Source organism: Myotis daubentonii, chromosome 7, assembly GCF_963259705.1.
Source record: "Myotis daubentonii chromosome 7, mMyoDau2.1, whole genome shotgun sequence".
NCBI classification, from domain to species: Eukaryota; Metazoa; Chordata; class Mammalia; order Chiroptera; family Vespertilionidae; genus Myotis; species Myotis daubentonii.
In genome coordinates, this window is record NC_081846.1 from 55,739,186 (window position 1) to 55,760,720 (window position 21,535).

The 21,535-nt window shown below is 41.3% G+C and overlaps 1 protein-coding gene and 1 pseudogene across 10 annotated transcripts in view; one reads left to right on the forward strand and one right to left on the reverse strand.

Moving 5' to 3' along the window:
• The window catches only part of RBMS1 (RNA binding motif single stranded interacting protein 1), a 227,662-nt gene that overhangs the window by 154,086 nt on the left and 52,041 nt on the right, over window positions 1-21,535 (forward strand). The gene's annotated exons all lie outside the window — the stretch shown is intronic.
• Window positions 21,127-21,248, reverse strand: LOC132238937 (U6 spliceosomal RNA; annotated as a pseudogene).

Genomic DNA, 21,535 nt, shown 5'->3' on the forward strand with positions numbered 1-21,535 from the left:
GCCCCACCCTCCGCCCTCACTCCCCACCCACTGTCCTCATCCATAGGTGCACGATTTTTGTCCAGTCTCTTCCCACATCTCCCACACCCCTTTCCCCCGCAAGAATAGTCAGTCCATTCCCTTTCTATGTCCCTGATTCTATTATAATCAACAGTTCATTCTGTTCATCAGATTATTTATTCACTTGATTCTTAGATTCACTTGTTGATAGATGCATATTTGTTGTTCATAATTTGTATCTTTACCTTTTTCTTCCTCTTCCTCTTCTTAAAGGATACCTTTCAGCATTTCATATAATCCTGGTTTGGTGGTGATGAACTCCTTTAGCTTTTCCTTATCTGTGAAGCTCTTTATCTGACCTTCAATTCTGAATGATAGCTTTGCTGGATAAAGTAATCTTGGTTGTAGGTTCTTGGTATTCATCACTTTGAATATTTCTTGCCACTCCCTTCTGGCCTGCAAAGTTTCTGTTGAGAAATCAGCTGACAGTCGTATGGGTATTCCCTTGTAGGTAACTGAGTTTCTTTCTCTTGCTGTTTTTAAGATTCTCTCTTTATCTTTTGCTCTTGGCATTTTAATTATGATGTGTCTTGGTGTGGTCCTCTTTGGATTCCTTTTCTTTGGGGTTCTCCGCGCTTCTTGGACCTGTAAGTCCATTTCTTTCACCAGGTGGGGGAAGTTTTCTGTCATTATTTCTTCAAATAGGTTTTCAATATCTTGCTCTCTCTCATCTTCTGGCACCCCTATAATTCTGATGTTGGTACGCTTGAAGCTGTCCCAGAGGCTCCTTACACTATCCTCGCATTTTTGGATTCTTTTTTCATTTTGCTTTTCCGGTTGGATGTTTTTTGCTTCCTCGCATTTCAAATCATTGACTTGATTCTTGCGCTCCTCTGGTCTGCTGTCGGGCGTCTGTATAATATTCGTTATTTCAGTCCGTGTGTGCTTAATTTCTAGTTGGTTCCCCAATATAAGATCGAGGGTCTTATTAGTTTTCGTGTAGATCTCATTAAGTTTATCGGCAGCTTCTAAACAGTTCTTGAGAGACCTTAAAAGTGTGGTTCTGAACTCTATTTCTTCCATTGACAATTTTGTCCTGTTTCTTTGTCTCCGCATTTTGTTATGCTTCCTTGGTGCACACCCTAGTGGTCTTTGTTCGCAGTCTTATAGATAAATTTTGATTGTTGTAGCTAATTCCAGGGAGGGTTTGACCTCCAGGCCAAGTGGCTATGAGAATCAGCTGTGTCAGCAGTGAGAGAACTTCTGTCCTCTAGGGAGGTGCTAATCTAGCCTTTGCCTGAGGCTATCTGGCAAATGCCTCTGTGCAGGGCTTGGGCGGGGCGGGTCGCACAGGATCAACAGGGTGGGCCGGAGAGAGCAGTTATGGCGGCTCTCAGTCCTGTCCCAAGGGGCTCTGCCTCTCTGAGTCCCAGCACCCGCTGCAAAGCTCGGAGAGAAAGCTGCACTCACTCTGACCGAAGCCAGACAGTCCCGCTTCTCCCGTTTGAGTCTGGGTCCCTAAAGACTCGCCCGGATCTGGTGCTCAGAGTCTGCGACTCCCTCCCGATTGAAAACAACAACCGCGCCCTCCGCCGCCAGCCCGCTCCACGCACTCCGCACCTCAGAATTTGACTTCAGCACTGCGCCTCCTCTGAGTGTCCGTATGCGTTTCTCTTTCCTCCTAGTTGTAGGACTTCCACTCAGCCAGCGTTCCTGTGGTTCTGGGTGATGTCCCTTCCGTTTTTTGGTTTCACTTTTGAAGTAGTTGTTCAAAGCAGCAAACTCCAGCATTAACCTATGCTGCCATCTTGGTTCTCCACATTATCTTTTTAAAAATGAACATTTCACAGAAGGAGAGAAATAGTAAAATGTGAAACTGTTCCTAATCGTTGGATTAAAGGTCATTATTTGTGGTATGACTCTATAATAGTTGGGTTTTTAAGTTGGCTTGAAGGTATATCATTCTTCTAAGACTTACATGTGTTTTAGAAGAGCAAGTGGGGTTTTTTTTTTAATGCTATACCTTACTGACATACCTACAAGTGTCCAAGTTTTCTAAAAGATTAAATTAGAAGTTTCACCTTTTCATTAAGGGATGGACATATACTACTAATTTATTTAGCTCTGCCTTTAAAGTTTGGTTTGGTATGGGGGAGGGAGGGTGGGAAGTTCCTGGATGGTGGTAGCTTGTGTATCTTTATAACTTGCTTATCAGAAAATTCCGGTTGTCTACATCTCTTTATTGTTGAATTTGCACCTGCTTTAGATCTTTCCTAAATGTTGTTGATTTCTCATACTCTCAAACCTCCTATAATTTCTATCGTTGTTTCTTTAGAGATCTTTCTTTCCTTCTTTTCCCTGTGCCAAGTCATCTGGTGTGTTTCTGCTGTTACTAGGTTGCTCATTGTGGAAGCAGAAGCCAGTGTTGGGCCTTCTGGGAGTATGTTTTGAGAAATTCTTACTTCTAGTGTCTTCCAGAATCTCACCTATAATATAAAACCCCAGTGACCCATCTGGGCAGATGACCAGAACGACCGGTCAACCAGTCTCCATGATGCTCACTGACCACCAGGGGGAAGATGCAGGAGCTGCCCCCTGGTGGTCAGTGTGCTCCCACAGCAGGCCCCAGTGCATGAATCTGTGCACTAGGCCACTAATATTCACTATAACAACATAGCCCAAAGATGTCCCTTTTTAAAGCTGTCAGTGAGATTCAACAGAATTAAAGATGTTTTAGATGATTGTCTTATGAGACTATTTCGATAATTTGGCTACCATTCTTTAAATAGTTGATCCATTAATACATTACAGAAAGGAAAAGAAAATGGTATGTTTTAATATTTTTTCTCCAAAATAATATGTGCTCATAAAAAAATATATATAAAGTAGTTTGAAGAAGGTGCTAAGAATCAAAATTAATCCCATTGCTAAAGAACCCCTCTCCATAGTTTATTTGTCAATACTTAAAATATGTGTATTCAGTTAACCATACCTGATTCATAAGGTCAAGATAACACAGCATCTAAGTTACATGAGAGAAAGAGAGGGAGGGGGGAGGGAGGAAAGGAGGGAAGGGGAAAAGGAGGAAGGCGGGGGTGAGAGAGAGAATGATTGAGATATGAGAACCTAAGCAGTACAGGGTTCTGAAAGACAAGGACATGGTGCCATAGCTCTCTGAATATTGTGAATATTTAATGAGCACTAATGATGGTTCACACATCACCAATCCAAAGATAATAAAATAAATGCCTTTATATGTAGTTCTTTGTAATAAGAAAAAAAAACCCTACAAACTAAGAACTGGTCTTTTACTAACTATACCTTGTTGCTGTTTACTTTAATCACAAAGGCTACTTCATATATATATATATTAATTGCATCACACACGTGTGTCAAGATGTGTGCATATACCAGGCATATTGGAGTTATTGCGCATTTTCATTTAGACCCTATTTACACACACAAACACATATATTCATTTTGCTATTTTGTACACTCTCCTAAGAACCTTATTTTAGAACAGTCCACAGTGAGTAATAAAAACACCCTTGTGTTTCAGTTCCTGGCACTTTAGGAAATATTAATTTACAATTGCTGTTCCCAGAACTTTTAGCTCACCACAAATGATTTTAGAGCATCAACATAGCTTTGTGATCTGTTTCTTTCCAACTGCATTAGAAACCAGGAAAAACAACGGGTAAAACCCATTGTTATCATCAACTTCAGAGGCTCAAAATAATTTGTTTTCCTGGAATTTTATATTGAATATTATTAAAGTAACTTGATCATCAGTTTAGGGTTTATGCTCATATTGTATGTTATTCATAATTAAAATAAACTTGTTTCAGTAAAACAAAATGAGATTTGGGACAGGTAAAGGGAAAAGAAAGATAACTACTTGGCTAACATAGCACAGAATTGTCCTCCAGAGTAGATACAGCGGGCATCCTGGCTTTTTCTTTAACTGCTTCCCCCCCCCCCCCCCCCACCACCCCTAGAGCTGAGGGCACAAGGAAGAGGGATGTGATTTGGCACAGGCAGCCCTAGTTCAGTCTGGCTCCCTGAAAGATCTTGGGCAAGTTGCTTTTCCTTTCTGACCTCAGTGTTCTCAGTCATAAAAGTGGGGGGATTAAGTAAGACAACGTATGTAAAATTCTTCTGCCAGTGCTTGGCACAAATGGCATGGAACAAATATGGTTTCTTTCTTTCCTTTCCCTCACCTTCCGTCCTCTTACTGTTGAGTAGTTATTGGATATTCCTCCGTGCTCATTCTGTTGTCTGTGCCTATGGCCACCATCTTTCCTTTTCTTTCACAGTTTAACTCTTTAAATCAGTCAGTTCAACCACCGTTTATTGAGGATCTATTATGTGAAAGGCATAAGACATATAAATGAACTAGAGGCCCGGTGCACGAAATTCTTGCATGGGTAGGATCCCTAAGCCTGGCCGATTGGGACCTTCCGGCTGCTGGCCAGGGCCTCCCTTTCCCAAGTGCTGGCTGCCGGCTGGGGCCTTCCTTTGTTCCACGCTGCCCCCTGGTGGTCAGCGCACATCATAGTGAGCGATAGAACTCCAGGTCACAGGGTTGAACTCCCACGGGAACACTTTGTGTATTAGCCTTTTTTACATATATATAGATAAGATGTGGTTCCTATCTTTAACAAGATTATATATATACTAGAGGCCCAGTACACGGATTTTGCACCAGTGGGGTCCCTCAGCCTGGCCTGTGGGGATTGGGCCAAAACTGGCTCTGTGACATCCCCCAAGGGGTCCTGGATTATGAGAGGGCGGTTCTCAGGTGATGCATCCCCTGAATCAGGCTACCTCCTCTCTGGTTCTGGGTGCATCACCTGAGAACCACAGCTGCCAAGTCACCGCAGCTCGGCAGCTCCTGCATTGAGCGTCTGCCCCCTGGTAATCAGCGCACATCATAGCTACCAGTCGAACGGTTGAACGGTCGCTCAGGCTTTCATATATATATAGATGAGGAAAAGATGATAGACAGATTGGCAGATGGAAGCGAGGGAGGGAGGGAGGGAGAGAGAAAGGAGAGGGGGGGGTGGAGATAATGAGTTCGGCTTGAAGTTATTGTGTATTTTCATTAAGACCCTATTCAGATGGACAGTGGAATGTACTGTCATGTTTTTTACAGCACACCTATAAAATTAAATTGAGTATTCTATTCTGTATTCTGTTACAATCAAGCTATTATAGCAAAGGAAGAATGAAAAAGTTTGTTGTCCACTAGCTCCAGCTTTTCCAGTTGTATCATTAGATGGACTTCCTCAGAATTTTTTGTTATGTATCTTATAAAGATTTACAGAAAGCATTTTTATTGAATTCATCATGTATTCATTCATATTAAAACTGCCTTAACTTTGGAAACTTTAATTTCCAACTTTTATAACAACAGTTTTACTTTTCTGGATTTCTGCAACTTATTTTCTGCCTCACCTCTCCCTAAGGGGAGCTGTCACCATTTTACAATATTTAATAAGGAACACAGTCTTGGTACCTACATATCCTGTTCATTACTATCTCTAGAGCTTACTGCCCATGTCTGCTGTTATATACCAGCTGGGAAATTGTTCCCAGGACCCCATGTACAGTTGGGGACATTGTCACCTGCACAAGAAATGCCAGCTCCCAGGAGGTGTTTGGGGCCGAAATCCATCTCACACTTAGTCACCAAGTCCTATGCCCGAGGTATTTCCTCCTCTCATAGAGAGTACCTTTTCTGATCTACAAGAAGGCACCTTAAGGGCTAGCAGTGACCCTGGTTGCTCCCTGAGTATCATGTGGTCTCATATGGTTAACATAGGATGTCTGAGACAAGCAGAGGTCTTGGATTTGCAGGGCCAATTGGTTCCAGATTTAGTCAGTTCCTTGCTTTTTGACAGTGAATAAATATGTGGCTGTCCCCGCCCCCATTTTTTCCTTGACATAAGGCTCATAAAAAAATATGTACCATTCTGACATGTGATCCTAAGTTGTCTGTGCTATTCCTTCCACCCAAAGTAGATGATGAAAGCTCATTCAAAGCCCCAAGAGTAAGGATGGTGAGGGAAGACTTACAGAAAGCTCTGCTGTTTGCCCCAACTGTGTAGCCATGATTTAAACTGTGTCAGGCTTCTATTTCCACTGGCAAGAGAAATGTTGGACTGTGGAGAGGCAACAGCCCACATACATCCAGATCTGTGCAGACACCATGGTAGCCATCAGCACGTGTGGCTGTAGAGCACATGAAATGCAACAAGTCCAAATTGAGATGCAGTGCCAGTGTAGAATCCACGCTGGATCTCAGTTACTTAGTAGAAAAAATGTTCAACATCTCATTATTATTTTTATATTGATTGCATGTTGAAATGATAATATGTTGGATATATTGGGTTAAAATATTAAAATTAATTTCATGTTTCCTTTTACTCTTTAATGTGGTTACCACAAAATGTAAAATTATATATGTGGGTCACATTTGTGGTTTGCATTCTATTTCTATTGGACAGCGCTGGTCTAGGTATTTCAAGAGAAAAGGAGGGGTTGGAATGCGCATATGATTTTTTTCATAGCCTGTAATTCATAAAATACAATAATTTGTTTCCTCATTGCAGGAAACCTGGGCTTTCTCCCCGCTATACTTAGGACACGAATATCATTGATTACATGGTCTTTCAATCCCATGGCTGTTCTGTAGTTTACTTAATATTTGGATTACTTAGAATATTTCTATATATTTTCCAGTGATCTTTGTATACAATCTTAATACTTTCCATAGGAGAAATAGTTTTAAGCTGCTGCTCCAAATTGCCCTTCAAGTGTGACTAGCTTACTGTTACCAAAAGTTGATGCCTCTTCTGCCATTTCTTTGCAATGTGAGTTATCATCATATCCAATTTGATAGCATATGTTATCTCTATCAGAAAAACAACTAAATTTGACACTCTGACATGAGCTGCTCAGTGTAAAATAACAGAAAATGATGAAGGATAGCTTAATCTAGCCCACATTGGACAGAGGTTTGAATTGATTGGTAGTCTTTGCAGAAATACGGCAGACTCAGTGACCACTCCACATTATCTTTTTACTGAATGTCTGGTCCTCTTTGCCAGCCATGAGGGTCCTTAATGAGTAAATAATTTAAAATACATGGAATACCTGGCAGATTAGTCTTGTGGGAAGCAATCCATAGATGTGCCCTGGAAGTGAAAGGAAACCAAAAACAGTTAACAACATTACGTGGAGTTTTAGAAGCACATAATGAAGATCCTGGGGGAAAGAGCCCTTCTCAACTGGGAAGTTTTTAATTGGCATGGCTACCTGGGATACAGTTACATCAGCATTGCAAGGCCAATTAGCCAAGAGTTCACAAAAATCTGTTCGGTGCCTTCTGCACTTGAGAACAAATGGAAAGAAACCGGGAACACACCTTAGCTTCCCTTCTTTCATTTAGCAAGAGTAGGAACTAGTGCGTGTCAAGAAATTGATCGTTGCTGTTGTCTCCAGAACATTAACATCTTTCACACACAACAATTTGAACAGTTCGCTGGGAGGTTGCTGCCCTGTAATTGTCATGTTCCAGGTTAGCTGCACGGTTGTAACAGTAAGAGAGGCTCAGCCAGTTGATGAATTGCTTGCTCCTGGACATTCGTGCGGCTTCTTCCTGCTACTCCATTCCAGGAGTAGAGCTTGAGGATACTGCTAATCCTTATATCTTTGCATTTTTTCACTCGGTTGATTAGTTTGATAATAAAATAGATATTTCTGAAAATATCCCCCCCCCCAAAAAAAAAATTATAGCGTATGCATACTCTTATCCCCTTTTCAGGCGATGGGTAGGTCACATACCATTTCTCCAGAAACCGTTTTTGTTTTGTTTGTTTTTCTTTTTGCTAAACTTAATGTGTATAAGCCATATTCTTTAGATTCTAGACATCTTTTTTTCTCTCCTGTCTGTGGGTGATAGATTCTAATCCTCATTACTTTGCTTTTTGTTATGTGATTAGCTGAAGGGCTTTGGCCTTTACTTTCTTCGATAAATACCTTTTCTCCTCATTTAAGAATAAAGTCTTAGGTATACATTCTAGCTTTTTTGTTTGGCCCTATGACCATAGTTTTGGTTTTTTTCTCCTTGAATTGTCTATCCTGTGTGTCTACTTTTATTTGCATAAACTTAAAACGTGTGCTTTAAATTTAGCCTGACATGGTGGCTAAAGGGATGAATTTGGGGTTTAAATGTTTTAGTTTCATTTTCCTGAAGTGGATGGATTGTGTTGCATTATTTCCTTGGCCCGGCACACTCTTCAGGGCACAGGTCCAATCTTGGCTCTAGTAACGGTCTCTTCCCATTTCAGCCAACAGTTTCCTTAACACACATTGTCCCTGGAAGTGGCTACTCCGTGAACTTCAAGAGGAGCCGGACCGGGATCCTTCTTTTCACTGAGCACCTACCGGATCCCCTTGTTTCCTTTCTGACCCCCTTCCTCCTGCAGAGCAGTGGGTAGAGGAGTCACTGTCCCCAGAGGCCCTCCTTCCTTTCTCTGTAGAACAGGACTGATCTCCTTTTCCAGGTTGTTGTGGGGCTTGGATGAGATACATGTGTGAAAGACTTCATACAATGTCAAATGTGACAGTTCTTTAAAAGTTTATCATGAAAACGAAACACTTGTTAGAGCTTCTCTCCTGGTTCTTACTTAACTGCCCACATGTTTGTCGTATACTTGTTAGACATACCAATGCGTCATTCGTTAAGTCATCTGTTTACGCAAAAATGTTTGGTAGAGGTCCTAAAGCATTTTACTACATCGTCTTCTTTATTTCTGCAAAATCTCCTTGTGTGTTGTCTTGTTAGAGCAATGGGAATCTTCCCTACTGTAGGTATAGTGAGGATTCTTCATGGAAGAGGATGAAAGTATTTATGAAACTGCATGCTCAAAATTACCATCATTGCTTAAAGTGGAATTTCAAGTGTCAGTATCTCATTATACATGGTATTAGGACAGGTGCTGTACCCCTCAAGTTTTCATCTGTTTTAAATCAATACACTTTATATCCCCATTTTCCTTATAGTTCACCATTCATGCTCAAGAGTTGCATGGTTTCATCTCTCTGAAAGATGTGTTGGTTTTAAAGAGACTGATTTGTTATCATCTCCTTAATTTCCATGGCAGCATCTCTCTGATTCTTCTGTGATTGCAAATTACTGTGGTTTATGCCCAGTCACTAGAAGAAAATTTAATTCGTCGTTTACTGGACCTAGAAGTGCTTATTCCTGCCCCCTACTTCACTTGCCCTTCATCCCTGCCCTGTTGCCTCTGAGGTGCATGCTTTGGGAAGGCATGGAGTCTGGTCTGGGAACTGAGCTGCAGCTTAAGGCTTTCTTTCTGAGTTCAGGTGTTTGTGAGAGGAAACAAGCAGGGCCTGGGGTAATTAGTACGCCCAGGGAAGGCCAGGGTGTTAAGGGGGCAATTATCACCTTCCTCTGGACACCGTTTGGGAGAGACACTGGCCTGATGGGGCCCACCCAGGTAAAAGCAAAACAGCTATTTTGGTTCCATGTAGTAAGCTGGGTACTTAACTTTTATTTGGGACTGGGTCTTTTATTTGATCCACCTTCTAAAATAGATACCATGTTCCTTACAAGATAGTGGGAGTTAGTATTATTAGGATCATAATATAGGTTATATGTAATAAAATATACTTAGCAAATAAGCACAGGAGAGATAATCATGTCACATTTCTACTTTTCACTCTCAACTCAAGCTCAAACGACCTATCCTTAACCATCCCCACCACCCAGGGCCTGGGTCTCTAGGAACAGTCAACTCACTTCCATCCAGGTTACCTTCTACCAGTATTTGAAGCCCATCTTAACCCCAGAGATGATACATTTACTCTTTAAAGTAGGAGGCACTTTACACTTACCTGAAAAGAATTATGTGTGTGTGTGTATGTATGTATGTATGTATGTATGTATGTATGTATATAAACTATGGTGTGTAATGAAGCTCTTTGGTTACTTCCTTTGACACTATGTCATTAGTGATTTTATAGAATTACTAGGATCTTGGTTCCCTTTTGAGGATCTTATTTTTGCAGGTTCTACAGGACCTTTGTAAGGATCTATAAAATGCTGCACGTATGTTCAGGACCCGTTTTAGGTTGGCTGTGTGTGCATGCAAGGTTAAGGGACAGTGCTGGACATCCGGGGAGCCAAGGGTTGTGTTCTGCTGACTCGGCAGGACAGGTGCCGTAAGTATGAGGAGGCGTCCTTGCAGGTAACAATACCTCCTTGAGCTGCATTCTCGAGAGAACGAGAGGGAGGAAAGCTAGTCAGAAGCCTTATCCCTCTTCTCGTTTTTTGGTTTTGGTTTTTTTTCATGTTTATTTTTATTGGGAGCATGGTCAATTCATACACAATTGTATAGAATTTATTGGGCTGGTTTTGTCTCAGTTTATAACTTGAAATTAAAATAAATAGAATGATGTGTGAGGTATGGTGTGTTTTTTTAAGGTGTTTTCGCCATTATTCTTTTACTCAGTCATTCTATCTACATAACTATTATTCTTATTGACATTAATCTTATTGATCATCCAGTCCAGTCCCCTTCTCAAAGCAGGGATCCCAACCTGTAACCCATCAACCCGTCATCTTTTAGTAAGTCCCAGATTTTTGGATTTTAAGGACCAGTACACTAAACAAAAATGATTGCAGTTAGAGATCTCATCTAGAATCAAGATTTTATTTTGTCAAAAAGGACACACCTGAAACAACCATCGTCTTTCATTATTATTTCATAAAAAGGACACTTTAATAGAAAAAATGTAAAAACTATATAATCTTAGATTTTTTTTTGAAAAATGCACCACACTTACTTTCCTGCTTACCACTGACAGACTGCTGGTCTTGTCTTCCCAGGTTAGTTTTGGGAGACACTTCTCTGCAGCAGCATAAATGGCCCCGCCCCAGATGGTCGCCTGGCTCTGCTTGGACACTACCAAGGGCAGCAAACTCCACATCCTTCCTCAGAGGATGCTATTTCTAGATTTTTGTCAGTGGTACTCGCTCTCTTCTGAGAGAGCTCAGACGAGGTAAAAAGAGGTGTCCAGGACAGATGTGTTCCATGTAGGAAGCACTCGATGAAAGCAGGCTGTCATCATTCATGTATTCTTTCGTCTACCCCTTTCTTCTGAATTTTGACCGTTTCCTATTTGCCAGGCACTGTGCTGCAGCCTGATGTACAAAGAGGAGGGCAGTCCAAGGGCACACGTGTTACGGGGACGCAGACTTGCAGGTAGTGAGTGCGGCAGTTGCTGGGTGTCGCACCTGGTTCTGTGGAGACACGCTGCCTTGGGCACAGTGCAGAGGCAGGGCTTGGCTCTGCCAGGGAAGGTCAGGAAAGGGTGCTGCTGGAGAGCCCTGTTAAACAGCGGCTTGCAGAATGACACTGAGTTTCCCAGGTGATGTAACAGCTTAAAGGTCAGGAAGTTAAGGTGGAACAGGGGGGACTTGAATAAGGACGTACCGGCAAGCTGGCTCTCTATGTGTTTGCTGTGGCTGTAACATGGGGAGATGGGGGGCAGGAGGAGGGCTTCAAACAGCAGAAATGGGCTGTCTTATAGTTCTGGGGGCTAGAAGTCCAAAACTAAGGTGTCAGCAGAGCCATGTTCCCTCCGAAACTTGGAAGGGAGAATCCTTCCTTCCTTCCCTCTTCCTGGCTTCTGGTGATGTGCCGGCAATCCTTAGCGTGCTGGCTTGCAGCTGTGTCCCTCTGCCTCCGTCATCACATGTCACGTCTCTGTCTGTGTCCATATATCTCTCTTGTAAGGACACCCGTCTACCTTGGATCAGGGTCTACTCAAATGACCTCATCTTAACTTGATTATATCTGCAAAGACCCTATTTTATAAGATCACAGTCACAGGACGGGCTTTTGGGGAACACGAGCCCATAATGGTGGATGTTGGGAATGAAGGCCCAAGAGCGTAAGTTCTTTTCATGATGGAGATCATGTATTTTTCTCAGTGTGACCTAAGTCTGGTGTTTTGTTTGTTTGGTTTTGGCTTTGTTTCCTTTTTCCTTCAGGGAACTTGAACTTGTTCCCAATCAGAATAGATATTTTCATGTGAATAAGCCAAGGCTTTCCCTAAAATTGTACAGTTGATTTTCCCCCTCTTGGAACACATATGGAAGACTTAACGTTTTTCCTATTAAATATTATAGTGTTGGCTGTGGCCAAGTACTCATTCTAGGCTGTTGAAATAATTGAGAAGTATTTATTTTGACGTCTTACATTCACCATCCCCCCTAGCTTTGGTACATTTATATATTGAATAAGTGTGCCATCATTTACCAGATTTATGTCCTTGTTTAAATGTTCAAAGTGCTGGCCAAGAGCAGAGCCTGTGGCGCGTCACTCGAGGCTTTTCTCTGTGCTGACTGTGGCCACACTGACCAGCAGACTTCAGCTCAGTCACTAGTTTAACCAGTTACCCCTGCATCCAAACCAAATGTCCTCTTCCCCGACAGCCTCCAGGAGCAAGTGGTGGTTTGTACTTAACTCAGATCAAAATCTATCGTGCCGCATTCCCAAGCAACCCCTGTCTTCCCACCTGACGAGGTCATGTCAATAAGAAGTCCTTTTAGCCCTGACCTCCCTTCACAGTCCCTTTATTTGCATGGATAATCAGAACATCTGGAAAATGCAGTGAATTCTAGCTAGCTTGAGAGTGAGGCATATTATCTCCATTTGGGATATGGTAATTTTGCAAAACTGATACTAAAGTAACTTCCAGCATTTGGTTCTCTTCCATTCTGTTCTTATATTTATATATATATATAAAAGCCCAGCGACCAAATGGCGGAATGATCAAAACAACCGGTCACTATGACACGCACTGCGACGGCCAACCGGCCCAATCCAGCCCTGATCGCCCCCCCCCCCCAACTGCCCGCAGTCCCTCCCCTGGCCAGTCTCACCCCTGATCAGCCCCCCCTCCCCCTCTGGCGCAGCCCCCTATCGGCCCCCATCAAGGCAGGCTGGCAGGACCCCACCCGTGCATGAATTCATACACCAGGCATCTGGTATAAAGATAATTCCCTTCTGATTTTCTTAAGTGTAAAGATTATAAATTTATCTTTATCTACAGTGTCTACGGACAGCCTTATTTGGAGATAAACCAGTAGGAAGCCAATGTGGGAGTCCTATTTATCCATTTCCATCAGATCCATTCTAAGAGCCATGACCATTGTTACAAGTGACCCTTGCACAAAATAATCTAAGTGTAGAAACATCAACTGTGCTGGCAGGCTACAGTAGTATTTCCTTGCTTATATCATTCAAGTGTATTTTTTTAACTAGTGATGCATTAATATTATATCCCCAGATCTCTTAGAGCTGAAGTGACTAAAATAGATATTTCGTTTCCAGTCTGTGCTTCAGACTGGCTTTTCAAGGTCGCGGGCAGTCAGAATTTATTACTTTAGAAAGGGATAGACTGACTGCATTTGGAAATCAATACCCTGGTGCGGTGCTTTGGATCAAAGCCAACGTGAGTGTTCAGTCTAGGAAATGTCCAATTTGACTGCTGCCTTCTGTAGCTTGTGTTAGAATCAAGAGACCTTTCTAGGTAATTTGCACACTCTTGTTTAATAGTTTCAGATAACTCTGTTTTGCTTCAGAGAGCATGTTTACTCTTACCCTCTGTCACGCTGTTCTTGTTTTGAATGAAGCCGTCATTTATGGTTTTCAGTGTGGGAGTTTAATGCATTCCGTTTCTACAGACTCTGACAGTCTTTTGGGTGTGTGTGTGTGTGTGTGTGTGTGTGTGTGTGTGTGTGTGTATGTGTGTAAAAGATTTCCAGTTTTGATTTATTTTAAAAGAAACAACAAGTGTAGAGGTACTTCAAAAACAATCTAGGAACATAAACTCTTCTAAGTTCTATAGTTTTCTTATTGATACTAATTTTTAATCCCATGTTAAACTCCTAAATGACTTTGGTTCCCTTGTGTGTTTTTATAACTAAATTGGTATAAAGTACAAGGCCATGTCAGTTTTCTAAGGCAAAATGTAATATTTCTCTTTTCCCCCTCACAGCCAACCTCTCTTAATTCTCCACACCAAGCATTTTCAGGAGGGAAACTATATTATATGTTTGTTTCATTCATTCAATATATTGAGTGGACACAATATACAAAGAAATGTGCTGAAAAGTAACATAAAATGATAGGCCTAGCCCTGGCTGGCATTGCTCAATGGTTAGAGTTTCGGCCTGCACACTGAGGGTTCGACTCCTGGTCAAGGGCATACCTGGGTTGTAGGTTCGATCTCCGGTCTGGTCAGGACTTGTGTCGGAGGCAACCAATTGATGTGTTTCTCCCCTCCCCCCCCCCCCCCCCCCCCGCCACTCTCTTCCACACTCTTTGAAAATCAATGGGGGGAAAATATTCTTGGGTGAGGATTAACAAAAGAAAAAAAAGGTAGGTCTACCTTTTCTTAACATTTTATAATAGGACCACATCCATATTAAGGTAAAGAGGTAGCCTAGTTTAGTGCTGTCATGTGGTTAGAATCAGAAGGACCATTACTTGGAGGGGCATGGCAGAAAGGATAACATCTATTAATTATTGAATATCTATTATGTGTCGAGCACTGTGTCAGACACGTGACAATAATCTTGTGAGGTAGATGTTGTTATGCCACTTTACAGAATGAGTTACTGAAGCCAGACAACTACGCCGGCATCACAGAGCTTGTCATTGGCCAGATGAGAACTTGATGATAGGTCTTTGGTTGCAAGTCTATCTTCTTTCCAATATAACATTGTCTCCCTTATGAACATGAGTGAAGTGCTATATAAACATGAAGGTGAGGTTATCAAAGCAAAGAAAATATATTATAGGTTTTGGTGGGAGGGGAAGGGAATGTAAGAAATGTTCAATCATTGTCACTTCATAAATTCACTTTAGAAATAAAAGACCACTTTCTATCATCAAATTGCCTTCATTATAAAAGTTAGACATTAGCCAGTGTTTGAGACTTTTAGGGATTCATTTCCGTGATAGATAATCTACATTTTACTTGCAAACTTCTGGATTCCGTTTTCAGTGTGTGTCATTTTCCTATGGCATATGAGTACTTAGGATCCATAATCTGGGTCTGGCCCTCTGGCTGCATCTGTAAGTGCTGCCGAACAGTGACTTGTGGCAAAAATAGTGTCATAAGATGATGTAAATGACCCCTTGTGCTAGGTGCTCTTAAAAGACCATAAAATAGTGTGAAGCTACTTTCCTTTGATTGCAGACCATAATAGACCTGATACTAAGCTATAATAGCAAGTCTGTGTAATAACTCAAGTGCTTTACAGGGTGCCTTTTATTTAGAAGCGAGGTGTATGGTTTCCATATAATAAGACAGAAACACACCTTAGCCATTTTAATGGGGCAGTTTTCATGTACATTCCATATGAATTATTCAGTTCAAGGCATATATTCAATAAACAGCATCAATTGTTAGTTTTGTGTAGCATTTATAAAGGATTAGCTGTGCCACCCAGAAACGTTGAGAAGGCAGATTAGCAGGAATGGTTTCTAAATTTAGTCAGAAGAGGTTATTAACCCCCAAATCGGGGTGCAATCTACCAATGTTATTTGTATTCTGAAAGGTTATGTTTATATTAAAATTTTAATGTTATGAAAAATCAGATGTAGACATATTTATTTTTTTCTCTAGAAAAATAGGCTGTTTTGTCCCAAAGCTTCTGTAATCTATTCTTCATCAGCTCACATGCTATAGGGCCACCAGTCTAACTGAGGGTTAGACTACTTAGCGATGGTTTGAGCTTCTGCTAAGTCATCTCTTATCTGCAAGCTCTTAGGTCTGTAATTGCAGCTGAAACTCACTGTCCTTTCTAGGGCATCTCAGAAAAGTGAACCGTGCTGGTGGTACCTGTTGTCCATCTTCTCTACATTCACAGAGACAAGCCACCGGCTTTTCATAGCACAGATACCATGGGTGGTTTTTCTCAGAAGTCAAGTTATGCCCTTATGGCTACTTCAAAGAAGCCCTGTGTCTTAAAAAAATTTTCTGTCCTTAGAATTTTTCCATTCGTCTTCTAGCTCTTCTTCATTATAATTTATTGAACTTGAGTGTCATTGCTTGAGTCAAAGATCAAAGAAATAACAATAACATAAAATGTGACATCTCTCTCTGCTAATTCTAGCCATAAGATTTTCATTAATCTTACTAAAATCTTGCTTTCGTCATATCATTCTGCAGTTGCAAAACCTCTGACACATTCTGTTCCCTAACTCCTTTTCTTGGAGCCCAAGTCCTCTAAGGACCTTTTCAGTCTCAGCTTGCTCTGCCTCCCACACACAGGTGGCATTGGATTCTTCTGTTTACTAATATTGTCCTCCGTAGCTCACCTGAATTTCTGCTTTCCCCAAAGTCTTTCTTGCTGAACTTGACCTTTATCCTATGTTTCTGCCCTCTTTCTTTGGCATTCACCATACAAGATCACAATAGTCCTAGTTATTTTTTTAATATTAAAAATGCCTTACATTCTCCCAAAGATTGTCCCCCTTGATGGCTGGAATGGTATCTTATATATATTTCATAGGCCTGTGTGGTGAAGGGCATACTGGAAATGTGCTATAAATGTGTGTGGGTTGAATTCTTGGTCTGGTCTCTTTCTTGACTATGCTTGTGTTTCCTGTGTTTCATTGACCTTCAGCACCAGGTTTGCTTTTGACTTTTAGGGCTGTGGCAGCTTTTCCTGCCAGGCATTTTCCTCCTTCAGATCCTGGCTCCAGTTCCAGCTACATAAGATGTCACTTCCTCTTCCATCCCAGGGACCAGGAATCACTGATTCAGACACATCCAGCTGTTCAACACAAGTGGGATGGGCAGCTATCAAATGGGAGAGTTAAGCCAAAACTACTGGAATGAAAAGTGGGATATCTTTAATATTTAGTCTTCTAGAAACATTGAAAATCTCCAGGGTCAAAAAGAAAGCTTTAGAAAATCTTTTTGGTATTGATTGCCTAATTTTAAAATCTACATGTCTTGTATCTCATCTTCAAATGCTTACCACTTCCTATTCCAAGTAAATGAAGTCAATGTATCCGGCAGAATTATTCAAGGTAGTGAGGTTTCAGAATACAAGGATAAATGACTTTTCTACTTTTCCATTATTTTTATTTCTCCAACAAACTTTTCTATCAGCAGAACAAATATAAATAATTTATATTTCCTTTCCTTCCCCAATTCAACCACTGTTAGAAGAGCTAAAGCAAATTTTAGGAGATCCCCTTTTCCTGGGAGGCCATTTAAAAAATAAAGCAGCAGAGAAAGCAAGTTAGAAAATTACATATACAGTATCTTGTGTGTGTGTGTGTGTGTGTGTGTGTGTGTGTTTTCCCCCAACAAGTCTAAAATAACAAGAAGAGTTTTGGCTTTCAGTTCCCAAATCCATTCCTACCAAATAGATACATGGGTTACTCCTTGTAAGCTTTAAAGGCATTTGTACCGCCTCCTCCCGGATACTGTTGGTATGTTCTGTTGGTGGGTTTCTTATTCCACATAGAACAGTGGTCTACCCAGAAAGTCAGGTGACTCCTTTCTGAATGGTATCACCATCTGTCTTGGAGACTGTAGCAGCTCGAGTCTGCCCTCATCGCTTCACTGGTTTGGAAATATGCAGCAAATTCAAGATGGGAATTACTTTGAACCTTTGGACAGATCTGTGTTTGGTGACAAAATTTTCTACAAATGTCAGTCAACATTTTGGCCAAAGCAGACTTCCTGCCTCCCATCTTTGCTGCTTTAGTGGGTCCATATTCACTCAGTTTCACATCTACATTGTGGGAGTCATACTGTACCTACTCCAAAGACTGTTGTGAAGTTTTAAATAGATGATCTAAGTCACTTAGAGCAGTGCTTGGCATCAAATAAAAGCTGTATAAGTGTAATCTGTTGCTCTTACTATTCCCCTGAATTAACTCACTAGGTCAGTGGTCGGCAAACTGTGGCTTGCGAGCCACATGCGACTCTTTGGCCCCTTGAGTGTGGCTCTTCCACAAAATACCACGTGCGGGCGCGCATGTACAGTGCGATTGAAACTTTGTGGCCCATGCACAGAAGTCGGTATTTTGTGGAAGAGCCACACTCAAGGGGCCAAAGAGCCGCATGTGGCTCCCGAGCCGCAGTTTGCCGACCACTGCACTAGGTCATGCAGGGGCTTTCCAGTGTTGATGCTCATCTGAGAGCCACACACTCAGAAGTTTTGTGTGTGTGTTTCTCATTTCTGTCCCCCATCTCTCTTTCTTGTGTTGTCCATTTGCACGGGCACAGCATCTGTCACAGGATGGGTGAATTCCTCTGTGTCCTTCAGAGACAGTTCAGCTATTAAAACAAACAAAACCATGAGCAGTATCTTACCCTCTTTCAGTCTTAAAATCTTTTTTTGTTTTACATTGTAAGTATCTACTTCTTACTGTTGTTTCCTACACACTTATGCTTTTTCAGGTTTAATAATGTTCCTACAATATTCTAAAACTAACACAAACACTGCAGATGAGTCCATGGTGCCTTAAATGAATTTACCACTGGAATGACCAATGTTAAAATAACATCAACCATTACCGCCATCTGTCGGCGGTAGGTGGAGTGGACACCACTCTGAAGAGCCTTGGCTTGTAACTGGGAATGTTCAAAAGCTGCAAGTTCCCTGGTAGAGGAATGAATGTGTACTAGTATATGTGTACGCATGCCTGTGCACACACATGTGTGATCACATTGGATAAAGTCCATAACGATTTGCATCAAAATGTTTTAATATTTATATCCAGGGCTTCAAGTGATTTTAGTGTTTCAACCTACTTTTCTGTGTCTTCTAATTACAATAAGTATGCATTTCTTTTGTAATTAAAGTGCATTAACAAGAAGGTAGAATTTAGGAGGAACTAAATGTTGGGGTAGCGGAGAAAATAAGCTTTATTTACTAAATGCAAACTAACGTACACTTAGATTTTATATTACAGCAGATGAAAGAAGAGCTATAAATGGAAATGGTAGGGGGAGGATGGTTTAAGTTCTGGTGCAAACAAAAGAAATTTTGGTAGATTCATTGCAAAAGGTTTTATCAGCCAACTTCACTTGGGCCAGTAGGTTTAAATGTGAGTTTTTACTTGTTATCCGCTCCCTTTGAAATTCTAATTATTGTAGTAGTCTCTTAGTTACTCTTTATCCTTTTACTGTCAGAGCTTTCTCTGGAGTGGATTATCTACTCTTAGCAAAGAATATTATATTCAGGTAGTCAGGCCTGTGGTCTGAGCCTTCTTACTTTGAAGCTGGATAAAGGCCAAAGAATCTTTATATTCACATTTTCCTCATAAAATGCTACAGCTTGCTTTCTTGGGTACACATGTCCTTGGTGTTCTGAGAGTGTGAATTCTTACATCAGGAGGCCTGTTTCTCCAAATATATTGTATGTCCTTGTTACCTAATGTCTTTTGCTTGTGTTTTTGGTTTTTTTTTACAATTTAGCTGAAAAGAGGAACGGGGGCGTGTGTGTGTGTGTGTGTGTGTGTGTGTGTGTGTGTGTGTGTGTGTGAAAATCCGGTTGCTTTATTAGTTTTTACTCAGGTATCTGTTACTCTCACAGGCTATGATGATCAGCAGTAGAATTAGACTAAATGCTAGCCATCTGTCATGCTTCTCCTCCCCTTCCCATCCCTTGTCCCACCGTATTAAGTCTTACTGCACTAAAATTGGTAAGGGGAAAGGGTGGCCTCTCTGAACCCTGCCACCTCTTGTCCGCTCCTTGAGGTGCCATTTGATAGACAGCTCTTCTCTGTATTCTAGCTCCTTTCTCCTATCATCAGAACTGCTTGTTCTGTCCCCCAACATGGTGACAGCATCTCCCGCTGAGGCAGAGTCTGAGTGATGGAAAGTTTTAAGTCTTCCAGGTATTTTAATGAGAGCCTGTTGTGCTGTGAGTGGTAGAACTGAGTGGATGGTCCCAAAAAACAGATTTTAGGAGAGGGAAACCCTGCACACCCCTTTGGTTACTGCAGAGAAGCATCTTCCTGATCCATCAGATTGCAGTGAGGCCAGTATGCAAATGGTCCTCAGAGTGAAAACTGTCTTCTGAGTTTCTGGGTAGTCATGGTCTTTCAGTCTTAAACCACAGATGGTGATGAAAACCACAGTAGGAAGTAAAACTGATACATTTCTGAACTCCTCCAATGCTCTCCCCCACCTCCCCCCGGAACACACACACACATATTTATCCCTCTTTCAACCATCTACTACATGTCTGTTTCTCATGTTTTAAACAAAAACAACATGGAAAATAAATCTCTTCCAATATTGCAGTGGAAGGAAGCTTCCATTTTGTTCCTCTCCTTTCATACTCTGTATAAAGAAAACGTTGTTTCTCAAAATTATGTTATCGATAAGTTACAGTGAGAACTTAAACACAGTTCGTTTTTGAGTTTTGTGGTTATAGGCAAGGTCTTAGATTCAAAACATTTATGAGCATTTATTTTCCTATTTGCAAAAATGGGAGTAACAGCACCTACCTCATAAGATTGCTGTGAAGCTCGTTAAGTAAAATCATACATACACTGTGCCTATAACTTAGAACTGAGTAAATATAACCCTCTTTCTGGTTTCCTATAAATGGCCAACGAAGTGGTTGAGGAGATATGGGATGGATTCATAGAAAGACAGTGTTTGAACTGGTCCTTCAAATTTAAGGATGGGTGGAATGAGGGAAATGTTTAAGGTAAATGAATACAGCAGACAGGGTTGGAAGGACTAGAGGCTGGAGGCAAGAAAAACGATCATGTGCTCTTTGCAGACATCTAGGCACAGTGAAGGGAAGGAGCTAATATTAGACATATGTCGGAGACAAAACCCAGAAGGGTTGTTGACTGCCTGGATTCAGGAATGTCTAATAGATGATGTCTCGCTATCAAATGAGAAAAGGGGAGATAAGAAAAGATGTTTGGGGTTCTTTGAGATGGGATTTAGAAAATAGTGGGCACGAGGTGATATTTAACTGGATATTTAATTATCTTAATAAGATATTCAGATATTTAAGTTAAAAGAGGAAGAGACAAAAACTGAAACTTCGATGGGACTTTCTTTTTGCAAATATAGAATGCTTCACTTGCGCAGGGGCCATGCCAACCTTACCTGTATCCTTCCAGTTTTAGTATACGTGCTGCCGAAGGGAGCACGCACTTTGATGGTATTTGAAAAATATCGGAGGAGGGGTGGTGGTTAGTAAGGAAAAATTGACATTGTCCACAAAGATGTGTTCATTACAATCTTGTCGTTGTATGAATTTCCTAGGATTAGGAAGGGTTGAGGACTGAAATAGGAAACATGATGAAAGTATTTGGTTAAGGAGGGAGAGGAGGAAGCTGAATGAACTAAGAACCACTAAAAGAAGGCCCAGAGGTGAGTGAGGTCCCAGGAGAAGGCAGACACAGAGAAAGGTACTGGTCCCTTAGATGTGGAAGTG